The sequence below is a fragment of the Sus scrofa genome, chromosome 7, assembly GCF_000003025.6.
Source record: "Sus scrofa isolate TJ Tabasco breed Duroc chromosome 7, Sscrofa11.1, whole genome shotgun sequence".
In the NCBI taxonomy this organism is placed as follows: Eukaryota; Metazoa; Chordata; class Mammalia; order Artiodactyla; family Suidae; genus Sus; species Sus scrofa.
This window is the reverse complement of record NC_010449.5, coordinates 45,966,898-45,980,919: the sequence shown is the minus strand read 5'-3', so window position 1 is coordinate 45,980,919 and position 14,022 is coordinate 45,966,898. Positions and strand designations below refer to the sequence as shown.

The window sequence follows — 14,022 nt, the reverse complement described above, 5'->3', positions numbered from 1 at the left end:
AATGGTACCCAGGGTGCCAGGCATGTCTGGTGGACTGTGCAAAAGAATTATGTCTCGGAACTAGCCGCACTGTGACTTGCCATTCCATTGAATTGTACTGTATATATAGTCCAGTTTCTTTCTTTTTTTCTTCTTAGGCCCGCACCTGTAGCATATGGAAGTTCCTAGACAAGGAGTCCAATCAGAGCTGCAGCTGCAGGCCTATGCCACAGCCATGGCAACACTGAATCTGAGCCTCATTTGCAACTTATGTCTCAGCTTGCAGCAATGCCAGAGCTTTAACCCACTGAGTGGGGCCAGGGATCAAACCCGCATCCTCATGAATAACAGCCGGGTTCTTAACCTTCTAAACCACAGCAGGAACTGACTCATATGCCCAATTTCTTTCCTTGGAGCAGGAGCCCTATCTTCTGGGGCTCATACTCTTCCCCTGGCTGGCCCAGGGCCAAAACACATCCCATCCTAGAACTATTACTGTGTGTCGAGAGCGTGCAAATAGGTCTAGTTGTGGACACAGACACAGAGCTCTGTGTGTTGGGCATGGTAATCTGGCTCATTTTTAAACCCTGGCCTCCTCCCTTCTTCCTTCCTGGGAACATGAGAGGGTGATAACAAAATCAGAGTTGGTTTCTTAAGGGAAATGTTAGCAGGTAATTTCAGCCACAGTGGAATCTCTTCTGTTCCTCCAAGGACTGTTCTTTGCCAGCCCTGCTATAGCTGGTTGAAGGGGACCAAACCTCTCAGGAAGACGGACTTGGTTCCGTTTGACCAGCCAGAGCAGGGGGCAGCTCCTGCAGGAGGTGACTGCAGCCTCTAGGGTGAGGATTCCTGGGTACCGCCCAAGCATCGCTGGTCCAAGCCTGCAACAGACAGAGCCGGCATTAGCATGAATCAGACTGGAGGCACTCACCTGGCCCAGAACCTCTTTACTCAGGATGTGTGAAAACCACACAACATTTGTATTTTGCATTGCATGACTTTATTTTCTTTCTTTGAGCCTTATACTTTTTCACATATGAACACTGTGAAGAACTAACATGGTATAGAATTGTAGAATATGGATAATAAAAGCCACAATTTTCTCTCCTCCCATCTTCCAAAAAGTTCAACATTTCAGTATATTTTTTTAATAGCTTACACCTTAATTTTTAAAATAAACAAAATATTCTCATTTTTATTCAAATATGACATATTTATAAGAGTCTATATATATATATATATATATATATAGTATATGTCATGACCCATAATGATGAAACCAATACCCACAAACAACCATTTACCCTAGCAAAAGAATCAATGAAACCAATACTCTTGAAACTTCCTGAATGCTTGTCCCAATTTATCTCGTAGTTCCCCCTCGAAGGTAACTATTAGTCTGATCTCTTTTTTCCTTATAATGTAAATGTTCTTTATAGTTTTTTACCATTTATGCATATATTCCTAAATGGAATATATTGTTTTTTTAATATAATAGAATGACACCATACATATTCTTGGTATTTTCACTTAAAATGATATTTGTAAGATTCATCCGTATTTTGTTGCAGCTGCTTTTATTAATTTTCATTATATTACAGTTTTCTACTATGTGAGTGTACTTCAATTTATTGAGTCATTCTCCAGGTCACAGACATTGAGGTTGTTCGATTTTGACGAATGGCCAGAATTGATTAAGTGGTTGCTCTAGGAAGGTGGGGAAATCCTTGATTCACATTTATTTTATTTTTTATTTATTTATTTTTTCCACACCCATGGCATGTGGAAGTTTCTAGGCCAGGAACTGAACCCACACGGCAGTAGAAGCCTGAACCATAGAAGTGATAATGCTGGATCCTTAACCGGCTGCACCACCAGGGAACTTCAGATACTTGTATATTTTAAAAGAGAAGCCTGGGTTTGCTGTGTCTAAGAACTGGTAGGTTTGCCTTGCAAAAGAAAAGCAATATTTACCAGTCCCAAACATCTAGGGTTGTGCCCAGAGATCTGTGTTAAAACTTGATCTTTAGGTGATTCTGATGTAGCTAAAGTTTGGGAACCACTGAATGAGCAGAAGTACCCATGGGTTTCTCCATATTTCTGGGAAAGTGTAGTCAAGGGGGCAGAGAGCTGATTAAGAAGGACACTTTCTGCAGGAAGGTGGCCTGGCTATCTTAATCATGTATTTGAGCAGGTAAGGGAAGAGATAAGAAGAAAAGACACTTTGAATGATGCTGGGAAATTGCTATTAGGGGTTAGGCTTTGCCTGCCTCTTTATTCCCTTGATGAGGCAAAGCGTAATGGGGTGGGAAGCATGTGGCCTTGGAGTCAGACTGACTTGGGTTCAGATTCCATTAGTGCGTCCTGACTCTCTTGCTTTTTCGAAGTTAAACCTCAGTTGCTTTCTTTCTTTTTTTTTTGGTGGGGGGGGGGCACCCGTGGCATATGAAGGTTCCCAGGCTAGGGGCTGAATTGGAGCTGTAGCTGCCAGCCTACACCACAGCCACAGGATCTGAGCCGCATCTGTGACCTACACCACAGCTCACGGCAATGCCAGATCCTTAACCCACTGAGCGGGGCCAGGGATCGAACCCACATCCTCATGGATACTAGTTGGGTTTGTTAACCTCTGAGCCATAATGGGAACTCCAAACCTCAGTTTCTGTATCTGTATGGTGGGGAGTTGTATCTGTTGCACCTACCTGCTGTAAGGCTTAGGAAAACAAAGGAAAGGTGCACAGGAGACAACTGTCCTAGAGATAATTCCCACTGCTTTGGAGGCCAAGAGTTTCACTCTCAACTCCAGCATGTCCTTCACATACTTCCCTTCCCTTGGCTGCAAGTATTTCCCCTTCATCTCTGAAGTTGTTGAAACCACTGATGGCGAAAAGCAGAGCTGGCTTGCCCAGCCAAGCCGACCTCTGCCGAGTGAATCCCAGCTCGGGACCACTGCCTAGAATAAGACACCCCAGAAAGCAGAGAGCTCAACAGGGCACTAGAAGTGGCAGTGAGGTAAAAGCACACTGTGAAGTGGTAGTGGGAAAGCAGGGGCCCTGCGCCTGGGGCTGGGTTCTAGAACACTTGTGCAGAATGACTTGGAAGCATCTTTCTGGTTCTCATCCCTTCCTCCTCGCCAGCATCCTATGGCTCTGCAGTCAGGGATCTTGCCTTTACCCTTCGCCTCCTACCTGTGACACAGGTATCTTGTGGCCATGGATCACCAGTTCTTCCTCCAGCTACCCTCGTCCTAGCCTGCCTGGCCATCCTCCTGAGCTCCTTCCTGGGAGCAAGGGAGCAGGTGGCTGTGGGGGCAGAAGTCAGCCAGACGGCCTGATATGTGGACAGATAAGACACATGTGTCCAGCTCATCAGTCAAGCCTCTGGTGGGTGGTGCAATTTCCTTAACTCAGGACATTAGTCTACATCCTCCCTACCCTCTTCTTTACTCACATCTTGCCCCCCTCCTCATTTCTGAGCAGATGGAATGAAGTCAATCTCAGGGAAGGAAAAGGAAAGCTATCTTTTGAGCAGGTGTGATTTAGAGAAGGGAAGGGTCTGTCATGGGAAAGAAGCACAACTTTGAGGCATCTGCCCATTTCACAGATTTCACAGATTTGGAGACAAATCAACGTTTGTAAAAAAAAAGGGTAATAATTTTCTTTGGAAGACAATACATGCCTCAGAGAACTTTTTCATTCCAACCACCACCATCTAAAGCAAGGGTTTCTCAACCTTGGCATATTGTCATTCAGATAAGTCTCTGCTGTGGGGGCTGTGCTGTGCATTGCAGGCTGTTTGGCAGCATCTCTGGTCTGTACCCAATTGATGGCCATAGAACCCCTGAGTGGTGACAACCAGGAATATCCCCAGACATTGCCAAATGTGCCTTAAAGGACAAAATCACTCCATTTGAGAACTGCTGATCTAAAGCTCTAAGTTTCCGCGTTCTGTCCTGCAGCTGCCCCATCGTTAGTAATTCCTATGCATTCTTTTAAGTTTCCCCAACTCTCAAGGAATCCAATTTGGTTAGCCTTGAAGGACACTAAGAAAAGGCTTGTGGTCAGGAAGAGGTAGGTGGGTGGGGCCACCAGGGTTGCTGCAGGCCCTTGTACTCTGGGTGCTGTCACCCTATGGGCATGGCATCCTTCAACTCCTGCCACTCTGCCCTCACCAGCTGCCTCCAGTGTAGACAAGGTAGACCCTCCCTTTCTCCTTCCCTTCCTCCTCCTCTCTTGTTCTGCTGTGTCTTGGGTCCATTTTACAGCCCTCCTCCTGGGCATCTCAGCACACACCCGGGTTTCCTTGTGTGGTTCAGCTCGAGAATTGGTAGTGTACATTTAGTGTGGTCCCAGCCTCTTTGTCACACGAGTCACCTAAGGAGAAGGACACAGAGCAGGAAGCCATCTTGGGACTGGGCGGCAGTGAAGGAGGAGGGGGTGGGGACCCTCCTTAGAGTTGGGGTAGCTGATGGCCTGGGCCCTTGGGGCTTACCTCTGTGCACCCAAATCCTGCTCGGGGCGAGTGGGGGTGGGGGGTGGGGGGACGGGCTTGGGGCCGCGGAGAGGCGCTTAACGAGATCACACACTTCCTTACATTCCATAGTCAAGTAATCCGTATGGGGATATAAAGAAGCATGTGGCCTCGGGAAGCAGTCTTGGCCCGCCTGGCTTCCACCAGCATCCAGGGTGCATGGTCCCCCTCTTTCTCATCCTGGCCTTGCACCTGTGGGCATCCCTGACCGAGGAAGGGAGAGCCTCCCAATCCTGCTGCAGGTCCACCTACACCCCTTCTCTCCCTCCCGAGGTTTCATCCTCAGCCCCGACGACAGGCGCACTGATTGTGGCTCCAGAGTCCCCTCCATGGCCAGCCTCCCAGAGCTGGCTCCACGTGTGCCCGCGTCTCAGATGTGGGTCCCTCCCATGTTCCTCCTCCTCTAGAAAAGCTGGGGTGGCGGGGGGACCACGTATCCATCCCATCATTCCCCCCAAACCATCCCAAAACACACCTGCTGTGAGGCCTGGCAGAGATTTTAGGGACCCCAGTCCTTCCCTGATTCTTTGTTCAGAAATAAATGGCCCCCACGTTCCCCTGGCTTGTTTTGGTGCAGTTGTAAGTTATCTAAATTCATTATTACTATTCGCTTTCTACCACTCAATATGATTCTTTTTTAATGTTTGAAGGGCGGGGATGGGGGGAGAGATGGAAGGAGGGAGGGAGAGAGTCGGACAAATATTTCGCACATGCGCAGAGGGCAACCCTGGCTTAGACCATGCCAGGCAGGCTCTCCTGAACTTCCTACTGTCCTTCTGTCTGTGGTGGGCACAGTTGATGAGCGGCAGCTGCCGGCACAGCATTCCAGGCACCATTGTTCATTGTGGCCAGGATCTTTTTGTTCGGCTTCTGCTCCCCCTCGCCCATCACCTGCCCTACAGTCTGTGAGGCTCGAGCCTCAGAAAAGTGAGGGACGTTGGCAGCTGTGGAGCCACCCAGGGTCTGAACTGGCCACCCCTGCTGGAGGGAAACGGGGTTTTCAGCATCGGAGGATCTAATGCTCTGCGGGGGAGCAGAGTAGGGAGATGCCAAGGGGAAGAACTGTGCCCCCAGGGAGTTTTGAGACTCATGGCACGGACAAAGCAGTCAACGAAATCTAATGCAAGTAATACAAATAAGAACAATTTTTTTCAAGCGTGTTCTCTAGGGCAGGGAGGACTTTGGGTGCTTTGATAAATTCTTGAATCTTCACTAGTCTAGGAAATAGCCATTATTTTTTATCTGGCTTTACAGAGGAGGGGGTAGAAAAGAAGTGGTTTACATATATGTAAATGGTAATCCTTTAAAAAAAGCCAATCGGATGGAGGGACAGTCTTGGTTAACCATGAGACGGCGTGGAAGGCGAGAGCTGAAAAAGAACGAAGGAAGGAAGGGAAGAAAATGCCTGTGGGTTTTACACTCTGTGAACGTTTGTTCCTCTGCAGCACCACCCTTGAGGTGCTGGTGATGGTGGCAGCTTATGCACCATAGATTTTCTCAGGAAAATAGGAGGATGACCATGGCACCCCAGTCAAAATCCTTCTGGCTGACCTCAGGAATCATCCAAGAACTCATCCAAGTGCTATGTGTAAGCTTCTGCTGTGAAAACACAGTCGTCCCCCATGGTCAAGTGCTGGCTTCATATAAGTGAGAATGTGGAGCTGCTCTTCTTCCTCTAAATTTAGGGGAGGCTGTCAATCAAAAGCAGGGGTTGATGGGGAGGAGAAGCAAAGGGGCCAAGGAGAAGGTACAGTTGTGACTCTGGAAGGATTAAAATGTCTCATCTCTTCCAGTGAGCCAGGGAACGGAGAGCACAGGTTCATTTTAATTGGATGAAGCTGCAGATCAAGATCCCCAAAGTGGCATGTGCATTTCAGGAGGGAGGGTTTGCATCGATGAGAGAGACTGAGTTTTTTGGTCCTGAGAACTAGAAAGAGCCCATTTGGAGATGTCTGCCATTCATAAGTGAGCTGAGGTCTAGAGGGTGATTAATTCATGTAAGAATGTAAAAGTAATCGATTTCCAGAGAAAGAATGGGAGATAACTGTCCTGGTGGACTGTCCTCCAGCACTTGGGTGTGAATTATTTCGTCTTTTTGTCAAGTACAACCTCATATGGTCAAAAGATTATATCAAAGTCCACTTCAACATTTTCAGGGAAAAAAGTGAACTTTTAATAACCATTTGCTTGATTGGTTTTGAGTCTTGTTCTACTTTCCCATGTCATCTAACTTAAGATGCCAGGAAGGAAATGCATAGAACAGCTGAGGAAATGAAGTGAAAGCAGGGCTGGAAAAACAAAACAAAACAAACATCAAAATCAAAACCTTTCAGACCAGGCATAAATGGGAGGAAAACATCTAGGATGGGAATATAAAGACATGTTTTTCCGAGCTTTGTATAAGGCAAAGGGTATTGACACAGGAGTCAGTGGCAGGGTTTTCCCCCAGATTATTTAGCTTGTTACCTGCCCAAATCCTCTGACTTTGGCTGGTGGTGTTAGTAGGAGGAGGAATTGGAGTGGGGTGGTCTATGGTGTGTCACCTGGCCATCGGTGTGCTCTGTGATATTGGTGAAATCATCACCTTTCTCTCTCTCTCTCTCTCTTTTTTTTTTTTTTTGTCTTTTTGTCTTTTTAGGGCCGCACCTGTGGCATATGGAGGTTCTCAGGCTAAGGGCTGAATCAGAGCTGTGGCTGCGGCCTACAGCACAGCTTGCAGCAAAGCCAGATGCTTAGCCCACCGAGTGGGGCCAGGGATCAAACTCATGTCCTCATGGATACTAGTCGAGTTTGTTACCGCTGAGCCACAATAGGAACTCCAGAAATCATCACCTTTCTCTCCCTCATTCCTAGAGTAGTTGTATAATTCCATCCACCCACCACAGGGTGGGTTAAAGATTAATGAGATAACACACGTAAGGGTCTTGGGTTTCTTAGGAGAACAGGCTGATGGCCATATAAAAATGTCATATAAACATTTATTTTATTTTTATTTATTTATTTTGTCTTTGACTTTTAAGGGCCGCACCTGTGGCCTATGGAGGTACCCAGGCTACAGGTCGAATCGGAGCTGTAGCTGCCGGCCTACACACAGCCACAGCAATGTCAGATCCAAGCTGCATCTGCGACCTACACCACAGCTCATGGCAACGCCGGATCCTTAACCCACGATCGAGGCCAGGGATTGAACCCACAACCTCGTGACTCCTAGTCAGATTTGTTTGTGCTGCGCCACGATGGGAACTCAACATGTTATTTAAACAAGATGTATTTTTCCCTCCTCCAGCCTTGTGATTGGACGATTGACTCAAAGCCTTACATCTCCCTTGTTCTTGAGAAGTAAGTTCCATTGGAAAGCATTCAGTAAGTAACAATCAAGGCGGCACCATAGTCATAAACAGCAACTATAGTATAGTCCTTTCCTATTCTTTCACCAAGTAGGGCAGTATTCAAACACAAAGGACTCAGACACAATAGGACAGAGAAATGAGGATGCTGATCTCCCATTAATGGTCCTCAGAAAGATTCTTGGGTTTGGGAAAAAATCAAGGATGGATTAAGACAAGGGGAAGACTAAACAACAGACCACGTAATCGTCGAGGTTATTTAGGGCAGAGGGGTCTAGGAAGGAAGAACAAGGCCTGGGCATCTGAGTGGTCTGGCTCTGTGACCCTGAGCAGAGGACTGAACCTCTCTGAGCCTCAGCTTCCTCATCTGTAAGGTGATTATAACCTGTAAAGTGACTTATTCAAGAGGAGGCTTCAATGAGATAGATTTATGTAAAGGGCCATGACCACAGTGTTACAAGGCTAATAAATGGTCGCTATTACAATGATTACTATTATTTAATTTAATATATACTTCACATTAATTAATTATATATTTAATATATACTTCACATTAATTAATTATATATTTAATATATACTTAGTATTAATTAATATGGCAGCTGAAACTACCCACGGCATGGAGGTCCTTATATGTGACCCACTGTAAAGAGTTTCATCCACGTGACTATTGTACAAGGGGTGGTTCTCAGCTTGGGGGAGCTTAAATCTTATCAGAAATATTTCTCTCACAAGTTTGGTTTCCCTTTTTTTAAAAAAATCCAATTCTTAATATTTTCATAGTTCGGAGACGCTTTGTTAAGGAAAGGAGTTCATCGGCATTATTTCTGATAAGACTCATTAGAGGTTCTGAAAATCTGGGGTTCCAGGCTCGTTTTCAGGAACTTCAGGAAAAAGTATATATGGTGAGGTGCTCAGACTGTCCCCTTATTGACCACAAGGCCCTGCCCTCTGAGGACAGAGTGGAGTCAGTCAGCCCTTTGCTGGACAAGGAGAGGAGAGCAAGACTTGGCAGGAAAATCACTGGCACTTCACTCTGTGAATTGCAACTCTAAGGCATCTTAGCCGCCCCTGTCCCTTCTCTGCTCCACAGGCAGACTGATCATAGTTTCTTAAAAATGTAGCCAAAATTGCACACTTTTATGGGGATTAGGACCCCGGGAGGGTCTGCTGGAGGAGCGGTCTGCACAGATGCAGCCACCCTGGAGCCCGAACACTTGTGACCTTCTGTGCTCGTATCCCTGCTGGTCTTCTTGGTGGCTGGCCATGAAAGAGAGGCTATTCTGGAGTTCCCCGAGGCACAGGCCAGATTATTTGGGGCTTACCACCGTCTGGCTGAGGAGGTAGGAAATGAAGCGGTGGCCCCTCCTTTTAAGGCAAGTCCAGGTCCTGTGTTGGGAGAGAACCTTATTTTTCCTAAGGCTCAGCCAGACATCTTGCTATTTTTAGAGGACTGGCCGGTTCTGAATGTTGATTCCATCATGGGCACGAGTCCCATTTTAACTTCCCAGGGGCAGCCGAGAGCACAGCCAGCTCCCAAAGCTCATTTTCTCTCCCTGCGGGGACCCTACCACCTTTCTGGGAAGAGGCGAGTTTGGGTGGCATTTTACCATTACAGTTGTCCTCGCCCTGCTTGTCATCAGCGCTGGAGAGGTGACCTGGGACTTTGGGGGAGGCTGGGGCAAGGGGACGAGAGAGTGCCAACCTTATACTAAGCATATACTTATTTATGCTTCTAGCAACTCTGTGAAGTACCTTTTATTACACCGGTTGAAGCTGCCTCCAGGTTAGATAATTTGGAGGCACAGAATGGTTAAGAAACTTGCCCAGGTCACACAGCCGATCAATAGCTGACTTAGGACTTGAAGCACCTCTAAGCCAGAGCACACATTCATTCTAATTTGTTGCATTTCCCAACGTCACCTGATCCTCATGCCACAGAAGGTGCTTATTAAAATCCCTGTTCCTTATACCCCCGAGCCACAGAATCGGAATCTCCCTGGGAATGGCTGGGTATTAACATTTTTAACCAGCATGCCTAGGTGGTTTTCATGCTCAGCAAATTTGGGGAAGAACAGAGTCACTTTCAAACTTGAGTGAACATGAGAATCGCAAGGGAGTTTATTTTTTATTTTTTTTACATTTTCTCTCAATTTATTACCAGTACCTAGAAAGGGAGTTTATTTAAAGGCAGATTCTTCTGACTTGCTCTCAAAGCTGCTGAGAGATGTGGGCCAGGGCCCAAGAATCTGCATTTTTGCAACCACTGCCAATTTATCCTGTTGCAAGTGGGCAGAGGAAAACACGGGCCTAATAATAAACAAGAAAGAAAGATGGAGATGCTAGAATCATGAAGTCACTAATACCAGAAAGGACTCATTATACTGCAGTCCAAGGACAATTATTTCGTTTGGATTAAAGGAAGAATTTCTGCAAACATGATGACACAAGGTTAGACCCAGAAACAGGTGATCCCTTCCACAACGAGAACAGTTAACATATTCATAACAGAAAGGGGGGTAGGCCCTGTGGTCCACACGTGACCACTGACGTCTTAGCTCCCCCAAGTTCCCCATCCTCAGCTTCCACCTGGAACGCTCTCTTCCCTTTGCCCGTCTTTCCTCGTTAAAAATTCTCTCTTTAAGGCTCAGTCCCAAAGATTCTTTCTCCACACAGTTTTCTCCCAGGTGCTCCTCTCCCTCTTCTTTGTTCCTGTTGTTTGTACCTCTCCTGGGGTACAGATCCCTTCTTACCTTGCTGTCTGACTCCCTTGTGTCCCCGTAATGCACACCTTTCCTTTCAAAGAGGGCTGGGACCTGACTGCTTCATTGTTGATGTCCCACACAGGGAAAGCCTTTTGCCCAGTAAGGTGGACCAGATAGAAACCACCGCCACCACTACACTTACAGAGGGCTTACTGGGTGCAGATGCTGTTCTCAGTGCTATAGAAAGAAACTGATATTAAATGTTCCTATTTTGCAGGTGAAGAAAGCAATGCACTAACCTAGAGGTGGTTGTGGAAGGGTCTCTCTTAGAAGTGATAGCTCAGGAGTTCCCATCGTGGCTCCGTGGTTAACGAATCCGACTAGGAACCACGAGGTTGCGGGTTCGATCCCTGCCCTTGCTCAGTGGGTTAAGGATCCGGTGTTGCCGTGAGCCGTGGTGTAGGTTGCAGACCTAGCTCAGATCTGACATTGCTATGGCTCTGGTGTAGGCCGGTGGCTACAGCTCCAATTCGACCCCTAGCCTGGGAACCTCCATATGCTGAGGGAGCAGCCCACGAAATGGAAAAAAGACAAAAAAAAAAAAAAAAAAAAAAAGCAATAGCTCAGAGCTCCTTACACATCTCTAAGGAGACCAGAGCTCTCTGTGTTAAAGGAAACCACACTTAAAAAAAAAAATCATAACCTTCTAATTTGGTGTATCAGAGTCACCTGGAGGGCTGGCTAAAACACACCCACCCCCAGGCTGTCTGATTCGGTCAGTCTGTCCTTTTTTTTTTTTTTGCCTTTTCTAGGGCCACTCCTGTGGCATATGGAGATTCCCAGGCTAGGGGTCTAATCAGAGCTGTAGCTGCTGGCCTACGCCAGGGCCACAGCAACGAAGGATCCGAGTCGTGTCTGCGACCTACACCACAGCTCACGGCAACGCCGGATTCTTAACCCACTGAGCAAGGCCAGGGATCGAACCCGCAACCTCGTGGTTCCTAGTCGGATTCATTAACCACGGAGCCACGACGGGAACTCCCTGATTCGGTCAGTCTGGAATGGGATCCGAGCCTGTGTATTTCTAACAGTTTCCCAGGTGAGGCTGATGCTGCGGACCATACTTGAGGAACTACTGCTGTAGCTCAAGGTGTCTGTTGCTGAGCAATTCATGGGCAAGGAATCAGCCCTTACATTCTGAACTTCATCAAAACGAGGAGGAGAGGAAGAGGAGTAAAGCATACAGCAGCCAGGAGAGAGTGAGCGACGTTCAAGGGTGCGATGGTAGGAGTTTTCACCAATGAGGGTGCAGATGGGCAGGCAACACTCCAAAGAGAGGAGCCGAGTCAGTGAAATGACTAAGTAATGAAGAATTTTCAGCCTAAGCGGCGGTACACAACTGGAGCCCACCCCTTTGGCTCCAGATTCTTACTAACAAACTTTAAGTGGGGTTTGCAGAAGAATGGATGTAACCTCTCATGAATGGTGAATTTCTTGAGAAGATAGCTCGGCAGAGGGTCCACTGACTCACAGGCTCTCATGCCATATTTGTGGAGGGATCGTAATGATAGTATAATGTACTATAATAATACAGAATATTGACAAACCGCTTTACCTCCAAAATCTTACTTTTTTTTTCAAGTGCACCTATTAAATTGAGTGAGGATGAAAAACTGCTTGAGATCTGGGAAACACATTCGAAAATCTGGTTCTTGTCCTAGTTTTCCAAAGAAATACATTGCTCAGGGACTTAGTTTCTTAGTTTTTAAAAAAGATGTAATACTTCACAATGTCTGCATGGGGATGTCTTTGGGGTCATCAGAAGAAATTGCTCCCATTTAATGATTGGGATAAATGATATATTAGAAATAAATTCCTTTGAGTTACTTTTGAGTTTCAGTACACATTCAAAATATTGAACCAAGGCACTGGAAGGGCAAGCCGCAAGTTCGAATCCTGTGCTGTCCAATTCTCATCCCTCACTCCCCAGACCCGAGCTCTTCGAGTTACTGACCAGCCCCTAGGCAACTGTGAACTCTCGCCTCTCTTCATAGGCCCTCTTTTAAGTCCACCTTCCCCTCTGCTTTGCTTCCAGCCCCAGCACACAGAATCAAGTTCACCGTCAGGACTAAAGTCACTCCCACACACCAGTCATGCAGGCTGGGGCGATTTCTCTCATCCACGTCCCCTGGCCTGGCTGCCAGATGGAGCAAGATTCCAGCGGTGCTCCCTCGACCGTGGGGGAGGCAGAACCTGGAGCTTCATCTGCTCTTATAGATGCTGCGGTGCTGGCTTCAGATGACAGAAGCAGCTCATTCACAGGGCTTCCCCCCAAAACATGAGCAAAGAAAGAAAGACAGATGGGCAAGGCAGGAGGGCCAGAGGACAGTTAGAGGAGAGAGCTCCGCGTGGGAGCAGCTCAGTACATACCTGGGGAAAAGTTGCTGGCGGGTCCATTCTCTCCGTGCCTTCTTCCCTGGCAGCCTCATCCCCATTAAGGTGTTTAGAGCATGGATTTTTCTTTCTTTCTTTTTTTTTTTTTTTTTTTTTTTCCCCAGTGCTAGCAGTGTTGGCTTGCATTTCTATGCCTTCCTGTCAGAATTCTCTCAAGGAAACAGCAGCTGGTGAGCTCAGAAATGTCAGTCAGACTCCTGGCCTAGTTTGGGGCCTTGAAGATTCTTACAGAAAGTTAAAAAGGTTTCTGGGCCAGTGTCTCCTCTGGGTTTTCCCTCTCCTGCCTCTCACCTTTTCCATCTTCTATTTTTTTTTTTTTTTTTCATTTTTACCTCCGTCACTGGCTACTTCAATGGCCTGCCTCTGTCTTTCTGATGGTCCCCTTTCGGGTCCGGCTATGGCCCTTCTCCCAGCCCAGCCTAACCAGCTGGGTGATTTTCTAAGCACTTGACCTGTCCTTGGGCACTCAGTCCTTATTTGGTCTCCTTACTCATTCTCTTTTCTTGTTTACTCCTTTTCTTTTCACTGGTATCTTCTTCATCCCCATCTTCGTAGTCACACGCAGAGAAACCATCGTTGTCTTTCCTTTATGTGCATCCCCTAAGCGGATCCTCTGTCTTTTCTCTCTCTGTGTGTCCGGGCTGCTTCATTTGTCCTGCCTCCCTTTCGAGTTGTCATCTTTCCTAGCGTTACCTCTCCCTTCGTCCTGCCCCGACGGGACCTCCCTTCAGATCTCCCCTCAGACCTCTCCCTGCTCCTTCCTCCTCTGCTCCTGCTTCTCTGTCCCTGCGCTGGGAAAGCCAGCTCCCTCCTTTTGTACCCTCCAGCCCCCCGCCCACCCCCAGCACACTCTCCCACCTGTCTGTGTCTTTTAAGGGCCTTGGTCATGTCCATGCCTTCTGTCTACCTCAGTCACCGCAGGGACGGGCTTCTGAAAGCTGTTAGATGACACCTCCTCAGCTGTCCCCTCGCAAGGAGAAATGCCCTTTGCTAAATCCTTCCGCGGA

At 47.2% G+C, this 14,022-nt stretch overlaps 2 non-coding genes across 2 annotated transcripts; both read right to left on the bottom strand.

The window, feature by feature from the left end:
* MIR133B (microRNA 133b) lies at nucleotides 703-782 on the bottom strand. The gene has a single exon (NR_035379.1). It is a non-coding gene; the product is annotated as a microRNA 133b (primary transcript).
* Nucleotides 4,548-4,627, bottom strand: MIR206 (microRNA 206). Its single transcript, NR_035378.1, has one exon. It is a non-coding gene; the product is annotated as a microRNA 206 (primary transcript).